This window comes from Octopus sinensis, linkage group LG13 (assembly GCF_006345805.1).
Source record: "Octopus sinensis linkage group LG13, ASM634580v1, whole genome shotgun sequence".
NCBI lineage: Eukaryota > Metazoa > Mollusca > Cephalopoda > Octopoda > Octopodidae > Octopus > Octopus sinensis.
In genome coordinates, this window is record NC_043009.1 from 21,200,117 (window position 1) to 21,214,717 (window position 14,601).

A 14,601-nucleotide genomic window follows, 5' to 3' on the forward strand; every position below is an offset into this window, starting at 1 on the left:
CCCAATTCCAATATGATGCCAGGGCTGGTTTCTTCATGATGTCCGCCAGTATCAGCAGGGCAAGCAGAACTTTGATTTTGTCCCCTGTGGCTGGAAATCAATCACTGCCATGCTTGGGTCTGACATGCTGGGGATGGTTTACAGCAGAGTTATTTGTTTCGTCTGCTATATATTGGAACATTTCATCTGTTAAAAACTGATTGGAGATTTACAGTGGTGAACTTTCATGTTGAAGGGTTTGCCTTTATGCCAGCTGTACCAGTAAACCCATGCTGTTGGATGAAATTGTCTCTCACTTGCCACATGACATTCTGTTATCCAGGGCCATCCACTGCTGCCCGTCTGTACCTTTGATTCCCTGGAATATCATCATCGCAATCAGAATCATCTAGTTCTGAACAAGACTCACTCTCTAAGTCATTGTCCAAACTGGAAGAAACAACTGGTGAGGTGATGGAGCTTAGTGTAGCTTGGCATCTCTGTTATTAATTGAACCTCCATTTTCTTGTTGAACATATCGGTAGAGCACTGATGAGCTTTTCTCCTCCTTGAGACCTCCTATCCACTCATCTACACCATGTACTGTACTGCAATGTATGTCATTGTCCCTTTTTCTGCACGGTCCTTCAGTACACCTTATATTAAGATGTACTACATACAACATTGAGGAGACAGCATGTAGCATAGGTAAGCAGATAGATGAGCACTGGCAGGAACTCAATGAGAAAAGCTCATCAGTGCTCTACTAACATACTCAGTTAGAACATGGAAACTCGGTTAATAACATAGATGCTAAGATATTATCAACACATAGAACAGACATGACACTCAGACAGATTGTGGAGGACACACACATAGTAATGGATAGACTGAACCTCAACAGCAAAATTAAAGGAACTTGTAAAGCATTCGGAGAGCTCAGACCTCCACCAGGCAGCTCATTTCCACCCATATACACACATGCAGAAAATCGCCCAATTTTCCAAACCAATGCTGTGAAGTCACTTTCCTCCTTTATGTGTATCTGGTATGATGCTGAAGAGAGCAAGGCTAATTAAGGTGAAATATTTGTCATAGTGTTGTGATATGACACAAACATTTCAGTAGTGGACGGATGGCATAGGGGCCATGCCTCGGACCAATTGTAAAGATGGGCAATGTTGATGGAATATTTTCCACATCATACAGATGATATAGAGTTCACAGCAGTGGTGGAGGGAGCAAAGCCTGAGCTTTTTGATTCTATCTCAATAGTCAAGGCTTGTCATGTCATCCTCTGCAGACCTCCACCAAGCAGCTCATCTTAAGATAGATATGCGAGTAAAATTACTAATAGAGAAATGAAAATAAACTTTGGAAACAGCAACGTCACCATAGGTTACGTGGAAACGATGAACATGTTTTCAAGGGAGATAATCAAAGAAAGTAACATTGTAATACTTCATGTAAAGTAAATATAACAAATGAAAAATCCTTCAAGAATCCATAAAATTCCCTGGATCACTACCAAAATTTCATCATCTGTTCCTTGTGTCATTACCAACTATTCCTGCAAGTTTCATCAAATTGCGTTCACAACTTTTTGAGTTATTTTGCACATAAACGGACAGACGGACAAACCAACGCCGATGAAAACATAACCTCCTTCCTTGGAGGAGGTAATAGTAACACCCACTCCCCACTCTACAATACTACACAACCTGATGACTAAAAACAGAATGAGGAAAAAATACAAGCAGTATAATACATAAACCCATATACGTACACATACGACACCCATACACATACTAAAGACAGAATGAGAAAGAAAATAAATAAGTAAATGAATAAAAAATAAATAAAAGACTTGGGTACAGTGTAGTAAGCAAACCCGCATACACATACCAAACACATAGACATATGTGCACACACACACACACTAGCAGATGTAAATGCATGCAGAGATAAGGTTACATATCACAGAAAGACAAAATGAATAAACGGAACAAGAGGAGACACATGGCATAAAGAGTCACAGAAGTCACAGGAAGTATGATGAAAAAGCTTTGACAAAGAAACTAAAAATGTAATAATAAAGTTGGAATGGAAACCAAATATATAGTGTGTGTGTTTAATTGGCAAAATATGACCCTCCCTAAGCATAACAAAATCTGTTTCAACACACATTTTCACATCAAGATTGCAAAACAAATACATAAATGTCACTTTTTTGTTAGTGTTTATGATTCCTGCTCTGAAATTGATTGGTAATGATTTCTTTACCAAACACTTCACCCATTAGTTCACAGATTTACTCATGCTACTCTCTGCTTGTTCAATCTGCACTGCATTGGCCTGAGCTCCACTGCAAAAAGTCTCTTCTGCAACTGTTCACCACCCCCCCGGACACATCTGCCTTTCCTTCTTTTTATCACTCCCACTCTCTCATATTTTACAAATCTTCAACCAAGCATTTTTCTCTTCTTTCTTCTTCAGATTTGCTATCAACTACAATACTTTGTCTGCTTGCCTGTCTCTGTCTGTTTGTTTGTCTCTGTCTGTCTGTCTCCTATTCCTGCAGATATTGACCAACAACTGTTCTAATCTAGGATGATCTGAACCCTACAACTGCTTCATAACGAATAAACATAACATCATCATCATCATCATTATCGTCATCATCACTTTTGTTGTTGTCAGCATCTTCATCATTTAGTGTCCACTTTCCATGCGGGCGTGGGTTGGATGGTATGAGAGAGAAATGGTGAGCTGCAGGGTTTTATGCTTATTGCAACAACAGATAGAGAGAGTGTGTGTGTGTGTGTGTCTATGTTCACTTGTGTATATGTATGTTTGTGTGTGAGTGTTTGTATGTGTATATGTATGTTTGTGTGTGAGTGTTTGTATGTGTCTGTGCATGTGTATTTGTAATGTAGATGTGTTTGTGTGTGTATATCAGTGAGTGCATGTGTATGTGTATTTGTGTATGTTTGCATGTGTCTGTGTGTGTATGGGTATATACAATATGTGTGTGTATTTGCAATTGGGTAACACCAAACTTAGACTTAAAGGTTTTGTGTAACTCTGCTTGTTTTCTGTTTGTCAATATATTGGATTGGTTTCAAATTTCGGCACAAGGCCAGCAATTTTGGAGGTGGTGGGGTAAGGGTTAATTACATCAACCCTAATGTTCAACCTTTGCTTATTTTATTGACCCTGAAAGGTTGAAAAGAAGAGTCAACCCTGGCGGGATTTGAACTCAGAACATAAAGATGGACAAAATGCCACTAGCATTTTGCCTGTCATTGCTAATGGTTCTGCTTTTGATTATTAATATATTCTTTTCTACTTTAGGCACAAGGCCCAAAGTTTTGGGGGAGGGGGCCAGTCAATTAGATCAACCCCAGTATGCAACTGGTACTTAATTTATCAACCTTGAAAGGATGAAAGGCAAAGTCGATTTTAGCAGAATTGATTGTCAATATATTGAAAGGGAAAATGCTTTGTGGCTTCAATATTACATGACTTGAGAAAACAGTGAGCTGGCAGAATCATTACCATGCCAAAAAAAAAAATAAGGTTAAACTGCATTTTTTCCAACTTAACGTTCTGAGTTCAAATAACACCAGGATTGACTTGCCTTTCAACTTTTTGGGATTGATGAAATAAGTACCAGTTAGACACTGGGGTTGATGTCATCAACTTACTCTCTCCCCTGAAATTGCTAGTTTTGGGCCAAAATTTGAAATCATTATTACATGACTTAAGGGGTTTCTTAAAAGTTTCTGTGAAGGAACTGGGGCTTATGAAATATTTGGGAAGACTGAAATAGAATTTAAAAATTTTTGTTCTTTTCTATCTATAATCCAAGTGGGAGTTGGCAAACAGTAAGGAATTTATCTGGAAGACTGAAGTCACAGTTCTTTGATCTCTTTCCAAACAGTGAGGTTTCCTCAAGAAATGTCTCTGTAATGGAGCTGTGTTTTCATTTATCTTTCTATCTGCAAATAAACGTTGAAAGTGGTGTGTTGTTTTCTCGAAGTGATAGAAATGGAACAAGCTGTTGTGTTCTGTGTGATTTTTGAATGGATGTTTTGTGAGATATGAGAGCTTGTATAGTAGGTTTTGGTAACTGTTTCTATGACGTCAGCATGATGTGTATGTGTGTGTGTGTGTGTGTATGTATTTGAGTGTTTGTGCATGCATGTGCATGTGCGTGTGTGTGCATGTGTGCGTGTGTATGTGTGTATGTGTGTGTTTAAGTAGGTTTTTCTCAGAAAAATCATGCAAAACAGAATAAAGACTACTTTCAGTGCCCCTGGGTATGAGGTTGTTACTCACGAATTTTAGGTTTACAGTCTAAATATACCTTAAATCCTCAAATTAGTCTTTATAATAGAAAAAAATCAAATAACCTCTACACCACTTCTTTTTGATGAACAATAACGATAGTTTTTAAGAAAATTAAGGTTGTTTTAATCCTCAACTACTACAATAAGGTCAAATGTATAAATCTTACCACCTTTCTAATTTGGTATGAGATGAAAACCGATAATTAATTCTACTTAATGGGCCTAAATTATACTTTTCTCAAGGACAGTTTCTATAAAGAACTTCTGATGTTGGAACTATTGATTCTGGATATCATATTGATTTAAATTCTAATCTAACATCCAGCATTTAAAATGGACACCATATCCAAAACCCAACATATTTTAACAAACCTGTTTAGAAATATTGACACTCATCTATTTACAGAATAAAAACGTTTGTTTCATTGCAAAATTAGACAAGCACAAGAAAAAAACAAACAAAAAAAAAAACAAGGAAATAAACGAAGCATTACACATTTGGAAATCTTGGTAAAAGAAAAGGCAATGAAGGGAGCTGTGAAGATTTTCCCATTTGGATAGATGCCTATTTTGACACCATTACCTCTCTCTCTGTATATATATATATATATATATATATATATATATATATATATATAGAGAGAGAGAGAGAGAGAGAAATAATACATTTCTAAATATCTCAGATATATGCAGTAGTGGTATGATAGAGTAGTTGTATACTGTCAGCTTAATGTGACAGTCCCATGAAAGGAATCACACTACTGCTTTGACACATTTCCTGTGTCCTTATGTTTACAAGGGGTAGATAAGCACCTCCACCCAGCTAAGCCTGCATCCAGAGACTAGTTTCTGAGTCTTTGCTCGTCATCAGTCTGGAGTAGCATGGCCTGCTAGTTGAATATCTTTATTATAGGCACAATGGCCTAAATGAAGAGGGGACATAACAAAACAATACAGTACATGTAACAAAAATACAGAAAGGATGATATGAAATGAAATATTAATAATGAATTAAATGAAATGGCTTACGAGCCCCCCAAAGCTCGCAGTTTCATTTACAATTACAGTTGTACTATCTGGGGTGTTCGTCAGTAATGTAAACGAGTTCTATAACGCCAGGCAAACTGTCATATTGAACGTAATGCGTTATGCACACAGCTGTATTTGAAAACAAATTTATTAATTTATTTACCGTCTCTTTATCCACAATTGCAGCCTTTATTTGGTTATTGTATATCTTCGGGTTCAATTTCACTCTCGTTAGATTTTTCATTATCGCTAATTTTTTCTCAATTTCTTTATCCTTTTTGTACAACATTACAGCTTTGAGATTTCTTCCTTTTAGTCTTCCTCCTTCCTTGCATGTTTTCAGATATTCTTCCACTTTTGTTGACCATTTTTTCATTTCTTCCCACGTTGAACCTTCACTCACTTTAGTTGCTGTATCTCTCTCTTCGTGCGTTCGATCCTCTGTCTCGTCGGCAGACTTCTTTTTAGTCTTTTTCCTTTTTTGGTCTTTGGGTGGTGATTCCATCCATGTTCGCTTTCTATCCTCTTTTTCTTCTGTTCTTTCTTTTTCTTTCTCCTTCACTAACTCGTCGCCACTTTCCACATTATCTGTTCTCACGATTTCCTCTTTCGCTTGCAATTCCACATTCTTCTTTTCTAACTCCTCTGTCAAAGCCTCCATTCCTTCCTCCAGTCTTCTCTTGTATTTCTTTTTGAGGACACACATCCTTCATGTGCCCTCTGCTCTTACATTTATAACACACTGGAGGTCTCCCCTCCACCACGACTCTCAGTCTTGTCTCGTCGGGGAACACCAACTCCTCCGGGATGTTATACAAATCTGGCATGGTTATGTGGACTGAAGCTTGTACCGCATAACCCCACCAGTTTATTTCTTTCAACTTTTCCACCTTAAGAATGTCCATGCTCTCTTTGCAGTTGTAGATTATTGCAGCTACTATTCTTTCGGTATCAAGTTTCGGTGGGATTTTACTTATTCGTATCATCACTGCTCTTTTTCCCCAATAGCTAGGAAGTAAAACCCATTTTTCCAATCTCAACACTGTCATTGCGTTCCTCTTTGCTTCGTCTTCATTTTCAAAACGAACGTCTACCGTAGTGTATTTTCTACCTCTATTGTAGAAGGTAGTTCTTCCTTTAATTTCCTGTAGACATTTCTCAATCTCTTCCACCTCTGCTACTTCTATTCTCTTTGAGACCACATTCTACGTTCTGTATGTTATGATTTTTTCCCCCCGCTTCTTTCACTTCATCTTCAGGTGGTGTAACCCTCAGACAGTCACCTTCCTTCTTGAAGCTGTCGTAGTATTTCCTCAAATTTTCCTTCTCGACAAATATTTCTTCCAACTGTAATTCGTTCACAGCCAGGCCTTTGCCTGCTGCTCCCGCATAAGTTTGGGCTTGCATACCCAACAAAAAATCCAACAATTCAACACGATGCAACAGTTCTCAACAACAATAATCAACAAATCCAACGCACAACTGCAAATCCGACAAACCGACACAAACACTTCCCTGAACCTGATAGTTGAGATGGCCTGCTAGTTGGAGATGCCTATCTAGCCCTTGTAAACATGTAAGAATTCTAGTGAAATAAATCCACTGATTACAAAAATAGAAATAATACATTTCTAAATATCTCAGAGAGATATATGCAGTAGTGGTACAATAGAGTAGTTGTATACTGTCAACTTAATGTAACAGTCCCATGAAGGGAATCACACTACTGCTATTTAGCCCTAGGAAGCAGCAACGCTTCCTGTCAGCCTTGACACATTTCCTGTGTCCTTATGTTTACCAGGAGGAGATAAGCACCTCCACCCAGCTAAGCCTGCATCTTGTGGGGGTACTTTTACTACTATGGTGATATCATCGACTTAGCAATAGTACATGTTCATGAGTATGGAGTTCTGTGTCAGGCGTTCTTTAAGCTTCCTGTCCCACCATACCATGAAAAGGTTGGCCACATCACTGGTGATGCTAACCCTGATGGCCTGTTTACGTTTAGTATGTCTTTTTGCAAAAAAAATTTTATTTTTTAATTCTGGAAATACTCTACTCATGTAATTTATGCACCCGCTAAAGTTTATTTCTATTTTGGGAAAAATAAGTGCGTAAATCACATGGGTTTTTACGGTATATGACTTGAGATGAAATGAACTGGTAAGTGACAATTTATTCTCTGTTATAAAACACAATGATTGCCATACATGAAACAAAATAAATATAAATAAAGATTACAATAAAGATGTGTGAGAGACTTCATGGTTAGGCTGGACTGCTGATCTTGTAGACAAAGTTGACGTACTGTTTGGTGGTGTGGAGAGGCAGCCTTTGGTGTGTTGGTCATGTAGTGTTCATACAGCAACAATGTATACAGGCGTCTGGTGTAGATGAAAGTGGAGACTGGCTGTTGTCAGGTACATCATTGTCAGAGAGGAGTTGCATGTGGTCAGTGGTGTGTGCTAAAGGCCTAGAGCAGTTGAGAATAGTAGGCTCCCAGGAACTGGTGATTAATTTCCTGTGTAAGGACAAATGAACTGTTGTGCCACCATGATTGGATGGCTGCAAACTGACCAATACAAACAACGGGTTCGTTTATTCACAAGATCAAGTGACCTGCTCGGATGAAAAGGGTTCGGGAGCTGATATCCTGGTATTTAAGCCTAGATGAGTCAAAACGAAAACATCTTACACATAATGACAGTGTAAATTACTTCTGCTACATGTGTATACAGACAACAATTCTACATGGTAGTGAGATGTGGGTCCTGAATGGAGAGGACGTGTGAAGGTTAGAAAGGAATGAGGTTAGTATGCTCCACTGGATATGTAATGTAAGTGTACATGTTCGACACAGTGATAGTGTTTTGAGAGAGAAGTCAGGCGTCAGAGGAATTAGTTGCTGTGTGCAAGAGAGAAGACTGCACTGGTTTGGTCATGTGATGCAGATGGATGCTAATACTTCCATAAAGAAGTGCCAATCTCTTGACGTAAATGGAACACATGGAACTAGGAGGCCCAGAAAGGCATGGGACAAAGTACTGAAGAAGAATCTCAGAATGCTGAATCTCTCAGGCAAGATGACAAAGGACTGAGATGCCTGGTACCATTCTGTATTCACAAAGACCTCTCCTCCCCAGCAGAAGTGTTAAGACCAGTTCTTCCTCTGGCAGCGTAAAGCACTCATGGTAGTGCCACGTAAAAATGCATATATATATATATATATATATATATATATAATATATATATATATATATATATAAAACAAATTAAAAAAGGAAAATATCCACACTTTACATAGTTTTACTATAATTTTTAATATATCGATTGGTTTCACTTTTGCTATTCATGATGTTATGGTTTACTTACTTGAATACGTATTTCCTTATGAAGAAACTTTTTGTCCATGTTGTGTGTGATGATATTTATGAGTGAATGACTTCACAAGCAGAAAAATAAGGGGAGATAATTGGTTATCGTTATAAGGGAGATAACAGTTCAGCTTTCGATAAGGGGAGGGGAATATGTACACACAAAATAAAAGTTTCGAAAAACTTGTTTAGTGAGGGCATTTATGTACAGTGATGTAATCATGGTGATGACCAAGACCTTTGGAAAGATGTGCTTGAGAAGACCTGGCAAACCAAGTGAGACCATAACCCGTGGCCTATGCCAGGGTTGTAACCAGCCCACTTATGCATACCTTTTCTTCATTGGACACTAAACTCTGCTTGCTAAGACCTGTTGAGGCAAGTGGAATTGAAACTGAAATCAAATTTGATGACTGGCATTCATGCTAGTGGAGTGCTAAGAGTACCATATGAGCGTGATCGTTGCCAGAGCAGCTGAGTGGCTTCTGTGCTGGTGGCAGGTAAAAAGCACCATTCGAGTGTGATCGTTACAAGTGTCACCTTACTGGCACGTGAAAAAGTATTCAAGCGAGATCGTTACCAGTGCCGCTGGACTGGCTCCTGTGCAGGTGGAACGTAAAAAACACCATTTGAGTGTGGCCGTTGCCTGTACCACCTGACTGGCACATAAAAGCACCCACTACAGTGGTTGGCATTAGGAAGGGCATCTAGCTGTAGAAACTCTGTCAGGTCAGACTGGAGCCTGGTGCAGCCATCTGGTTCACCAGTCCCCAGTCAAATTGTTCAACCTATGCTAGCATGGAAAGCCGATGTTAAACGATGATGATGATGATGATGATGAAGATATATAAACATACAGACACACTTTATACATACACACACACACATGCGTATAAATCTACTGAGGGTGACAGACCAAATATGTAGCTGCTGCAAGTTTCATTCAAAAATAGGGTGTCGTGGCAGTGAAATAGTTCCACAGATAGAAGCAGAATAGCTTTGAGTCAGAGCTGCAAAGATTAGGAGAAAGCAGGCATCGAAGGATTTGTAAGAAAAGAAGATTGGTGTCAGGCATACTTAGTAAGAGGAGAAACCAAAAATAAGTTTGCCAGTGTTTGCAGATGTGAGGAGCAGGTGTGTGAGGTATTATGCATTGGAAGGGGGTATATGAGAAAAAATTGTGATTTCTTTAGAGAGAAGAATGTACAATGATAATGGTATCTAACTCTTACAGACATTGAAAAAAAGAGACATGGAAATGTTATTATGAGAAACTTTTGGATGAGGAGAATTTCAAGGTAAAAAAGGGATTTATCTCAAGTAGAGCTGACAATGAGACCAACCATTCAGGTGTACAGCAGTCTTAGTGAATATAGGGATTAAGGAGCTGAAGGCTGAAACAGGACCTGGTATATCAGGAATTACTGCTGATGTGTTTAAAATGTCTGACAAAATGGGACATGGGTTAGTCTCCTAGTCACACACTAGCTGGTATACTAGCATCATTATCAACTACTACAAGAAACAAGGAGATATGCTAGACAGGAGTAACTACAGTCGTATGAAGTACTTCCCTCTACTCCAGAAAAGCTCATTCTATTACACTTCTTTATTTTATTAAACAAGGGGCTGTTTTTAATTAATAGCGCACAGCTTTAAACAATTATTTTATTTGTCACAAACCTCATGAGATTATTCAGAGAATTACCTAGAAATGCTGTGATGATACACAACTAGTTTGTTAGGCTTCTCTGCTGATTCTGTTTTCCAATTTCTGTTTTCCTCTTTGGTACTAGAACCACTTAAGCCTATATAATCTCTCAACATGTTATATTAATATGGCTTTTCTTATATGCAGGGTGTATCTTTCTCAAGCAACATTTCTTTCATGATATAACTACTCTTACATTGATGGGATCACTTTGAGACTGAGGTACAGGGTACCTAGCTTATACAGAACAAAATGGGTATTTGGGATTGAGAAATGGGAGATGTAAAAGGACAATGGATGCATAAGCAGAAAGGGATTCTTAAATGAAATTATCTGGTGACGGTTACTAGAAAATGTTTGTCTTAAAAACACAAGTTATAAGAGCTATTGACACATCTCTACTAAGAAATAATGTAACCTAATTAATTACACATATATGTATATACATGCATATATACAAACACACACAACAAAATAAAATCTATGTTATATATTAAGACAATGAAAACAATATAACATTTTATTTTCTTATGTGTGTGTGTTTGTATGTATATATATAATACATACGTATATACATACATAGAAACACACACACATGTAGCAAAATAAAATACATGTGTTATATTGTTTTCATTGTCATTGTTTTAATGACCACTTTTTGATGCTAGCATGGGTCAGACAGGATTTGCTGAGGCAGATTCTCTGAGATTCAATGCTCTTTCTGTTACCAATGCTCACCTATTTCCAGTCTAAGTACAATTTCCCTTTTGAACATAAAAATCACACAAAAGCCAGACATTTTTGCCACTTTGAATGATAGTGAATTTCTTCACAGTTAGCATACAATGTTGATATAAGTATTTAAGTTGGTACTAACACACACGCACACACAAACACTCACACTCACACACACACACACACACACACACACACACACACACACAGATATGCATACCCAGAAGCTCCCTAGAGATAGTGGATAGTTTCTGTTTCCTAGTTGACAGCAGTGGAGGAGATTATTCTGAACAAGAACAGAAGTTTCTTGAATAACAATGGGGCTGGAAAAATGTTGAGAGAGCTTTTATCTCAGTTGATAACTTTTGTTGCCAACAGAGTGGTAAGCAAGTTGTAGGGTGCGTGTGTATGAACAGCAGTGCTAAATGGTTGTGAGATGTGAAAGCAGAGGACGTGAAGATTAGAAAGAAATGAAGCTAACACCATTAGGTTGTATGAATCATAAAGTACAAAAGTGTTGAGAGAAAAATTGGGCATAAGAAGAATCAGATGTAGTGTGCAAAAGAGAGAATTCTATGCTGGTTTGGTCATGTGATGCATGTAGCCGAGGGCAACTGTATAAAAGTGCTGGTCCCTTAAGGTGGATGAAAGTTGTAGAAGCAATAGAGCAAGGAAGATGTGGGTCAAAGTAGTAAAAACTTATCTCAGGAATTTGAATCTCATTGGGGGAGGTGATTAAGATGACAGGTGATATGAGGTGCTTGAGAAGATCCACATGGCTCTCTTCATGAAACTGAGCTTCTTGATACATAATGTGTAAGTAGCTTGCTTATGAACAACATGGTTCCGGGTTCAGTCTCAGTGCATGGCACCTTGGGCAAGTGTCTTCTACTATAGCCTCGGGCCGACCAAAGCCTTGTGAGTGGATTTGGTAGACGAAAACTGAAAGAAGCCTATCATATATATGTATATATACATGTGTATGTGTGTGTATATATTTGTGTGTCTGTGTTTGTCCCCCAAACATTGCTTGACAACCGATGCTGGTGTGTTTACATCTCCGTAACTTAGCAGTTTGGCACAAGAGACCGATAGAATAAGTATTAGGCTTACAAAGAATAAGTCCTGGGGTTGATTTGCTTGACTAAAGGTGGTGCTCCAGCATGGCGACAGTCAAATGATTGAAACAAGTAAAAGAGTATACAAATAACTGGGCCCTTTGCTCAATTTTCTTATCAAGTCTTTCCCTCCACCATTTCATCTCTCTATCACTTTCTTAACTGCAGTATTCTGCTGTTGTAATTAAATGAGGGCAAAACTACACAATTTATCATCTTTTCTGTGATACCAATTAGCTCTCTCACTATCTGGAATTACTTCCTTTGACATCCCTCTTTCATTCTTGACAGAGTCCCTCCCTACTCAAATTGTTACATCATTTACCACCACTGCATCTTCTATGCAAATTATCTCTTCTTCACTGAATCACTCCCAGTTCAACTCCCCCATCATCAGATATTCTGTACTCTCACCTCATACTAGGACTGTCTCTCACTACTTACACTCTTCCGGTGTACTTTCCAACATATTTTCCCCCTTTTCTTCATCCTTCTTTTGCATTACCATTCTGCTGCTCTTCACCCCTTCTGTACAGCCAGTCAGTACCTACTTTTCCCTCCCTTCCATCCAACTTGATAATCACCACTCTCTGCCTTAATCCTTGTTCATAATTCTGTAACACCTATCCCATCTCTAATGACCACTACCCTCTGTAGTCTCTTGCAACCTCTACCCACCGATTCTTTCCACTCCCACCAAGGCCTACTCTAACACCTCATCGCCTCTATCTTTATCTTTCTTTCCAGTTCCACACCAATCACTACCACTCATTCTTGTATATTGTAAGCAGCCATCTATCTCTTCTATAACAAGAAACCTGTTCTGGCTCCTTTATATTCTAACTTTACATCTTCTAGCATTTCTATCTACTATATAGGTCCACTCTGTCAATGGGTATCTTGGTCTTGTGAACTTCATGGTAATCTTACTAGTGCTGGATCCATTGAATGAATATAACACCCAGGACACTGTAAAATGATTGGCATTAGAAAGGTCAACCAGCTGTGGGAATCATACCAAAACATATACTGGAGTAGGATGCAGTTTCCCACTCCAAGGGATCCTGCCAAACTATCAAGCCTGTGCCAGCATGGAAGATGGACATTAAAAAATATGTTGCTGATCACACACACACAGTGAGTGTGTGTGTATATATATATATCATCATCATCATCATCATCGTTTAACGTCCGCTTTCCATGCTAGCATGGGTTGGACGGTTCAACTGGGGTCTGGCAAGCCCGAAGGCTGCACCAGGCCAGTCAGATCTGGCAGTGTTTCTACAGCTGGATGCCCTTCCTAACGCCAACCACTCCGAGAGTGTAGTGGGTGATTTTATGTGCCACCGACACAGGTGCCAGACGAGGCTGGCAGACGGCCACGCTCGGATGGTGTTTTTTTTTTATGTGCCACCGACACAGGTGCCAGACGAGGCTGGCTGACGGCCACGCTCGGATGGTGTTTTCTTATGTGTCACCGACACAGGTGCCAGACGGGGCTGGCGGACGGCCACGCTCGGATGGTGTTTGTTATGTGCCCTCAGCACGGAGGCCAGTCGTTGCGGTACTGGCTACGATCACGTTCGGATGGTTTTCTTATGTGCCACCGGCACTGGTACCACAAGGATACAAATTCCATTGATGTTCATCTATTTTGATTTGGTTCGATTTGATTTGATTTGATTTGATTTGATTCGATTCTCACTTGCCTCAACAGGTCTTCACAAGTGTCACAAGAAGGAAGGTATGCACAGGTGGACTGACTACGTCCCAGGTAGGGGCCACGGATTATGGCTTCACTAGTCTTGCCGGGTCTTCTCACGCACAGCATACTTCCATAGGTCTCGGTCTCTAGTCATTTCCATGGTGAGACCTAACGTCCGAAGGTCGTGCTTCACCACTTCGTCCCAGGTTTTCCTGGGTCTACCTCTTCCACGGGTTCCCTCAACTGCTAGGGATTGACACTTTCTCACACACCTATCTTCATCCATTCTCGCCACATGACCATACCAGCGCAATCGTCTCTCTTGCACACAACTGATGCTTCTTAGGTACAACATTTCTCTCAAGGTACTAACGCTCTGTCGATTAAGTACACTGACATTACACATCCATCGGAGCATACTGGCTTCGTTCCTCACAAGCTTACGCATGTCCTCAGCAGTCACGGCCCATGTTTCACTGCCATGTAGCATAGCTGTTCGTACACATGCATCATACAGTCTGCCTTTTACTCTGAGCGAGAGGCCTTTAGTCACCAGCAGAGGTAAGAGCTCCCTAAACTTTGCCCAGGCTATTCTTAT

General features: G+C 39.4%; 1 long non-coding RNA gene across 1 annotated transcript in view; it reads right to left on the bottom strand.

Moving 5' to 3' along the window:
- Nucleotides 1-8,097: 8,097 nt before the first annotated feature.
- Nucleotides 8,098-14,601, bottom strand: part of LOC118765771 — a 29,190-nt gene continuing 22,686 nt past the window's right edge. The window contains exon 3 of the long non-coding RNA XR_005001647.1: nucleotides 8,098-8,324. This is a non-coding gene — a long non-coding RNA (uncharacterized LOC118765771). The remainder of the gene's footprint in view (nucleotides 8,325-14,601) is intronic.